Genomic DNA, 1,064 nt, shown 5'->3' on the forward strand with positions numbered 1-1,064 from the left:
GCGAGTAGATGCACAGGGCGGCCAGCAGCTCAAACACCTGCTTCTTGACCATCACGTTGGACGTGTCCAGAGCTGCCGAGGGCCGGGGAGGGGGTGGGGAAGGGGTGTCTCAGTGGGGGACCCAGGCACCCAGGCCAGGCCTCCCCCTCTGCCTGTCCCCCACCTGTGTCTTCCTCCGCCCAGGACTGCCACACTTCAGCCAGGAACGCGGGGCAGCAGGCAAACACCAGGGGGCGCTCTGCACCCACCCACCGCCCACAGGGTCTTCTCTGAACTCTACCACCTGCCTCCCGCCTCATCCCCTGAGCCGGAAAGTTTGGGGGTGCCCCTCGCCTGGCCCGGCTGAGAGCACAGTCACAGAGGACTCCACAGCTGGGCACGGCCAGGCCTGGACGGGGTCAGACAGGAATGAGGTGACTGCTCTCTCGCTCACCCACACTGGCACCCGCCCGTCACTGCTGCCCCCGGAGCCCCAAGCAGGAGGGACTCGGTCACCCCACGGGGCAGCAGGCCTACTGGGCCAGGGACACACAGTGACCTGGGGGTGTCCTGAGGGCTGAGGACTACCCCTGAGACTCACTGGAGGAGGTGACAGTGAGCTGGAACTTACAGGGGGAGCAGGACTGTGCAGACAAAGCGGAGAGCAGCCTGATGTGGAGGTGGAGCCTGGGGCCCGCATTCCAGAAGCCCCCAGGGGCAGGGGCAGGGCCAGGGGGAGTGGACGATGCCGCCAGCAGGGCCGGCCAGACCTGAAGGGCTCCGGCAGGCTAGGGCCGGGGGCTCGGAGCCAGGTGGAGTGTGGGATCACTCGGGTGGACTTTAGTTTTTGACCCAGTGACTCCAGCTGCCACAGTGTGGATGGGGGAGGGGGGGGCGGGGAGTGGAGCCCGAACCAGCAACAGGCTGGGTGGAGAATTGGGGCAAAGCCATAAAACAGAGGGGGCAACTAGGTGCAGCTGGTGGAGGGACCAGGGCTCCAAGGTGACCTGGCTGGGGGGAGGGGTGTCTCAGACTTGGGGCAAATGGGAAACGGGCGCCTCCTCCAGGAAGCCCTCCCTGCCTGC

At 66.6% G+C, this 1,064-nt stretch overlaps 1 long non-coding RNA gene across 1 annotated transcript in view; it reads right to left on the reverse strand.

Moving 5' to 3' along the window:
• Window positions 1–1,064, reverse strand: part of LOC107183822 — a 9,124-nt gene continuing 8,060 nt past the window's right edge. The window contains exon 3 of the long non-coding RNA XR_001514623.1: window positions 1–72. This is a non-coding gene — a long non-coding RNA (uncharacterized LOC107183822). The remainder of the gene's footprint in view (window positions 73–1,064) is intronic.

The sequence above is a fragment of the Myotis davidii genome, unplaced genomic scaffold (assembly GCF_000327345.1).
Source record: "Myotis davidii unplaced genomic scaffold, ASM32734v1 scaffold472, whole genome shotgun sequence".
Lineage (NCBI taxonomy): Eukaryota > Metazoa > Chordata > Mammalia > Chiroptera > Vespertilionidae > Myotis > Myotis davidii.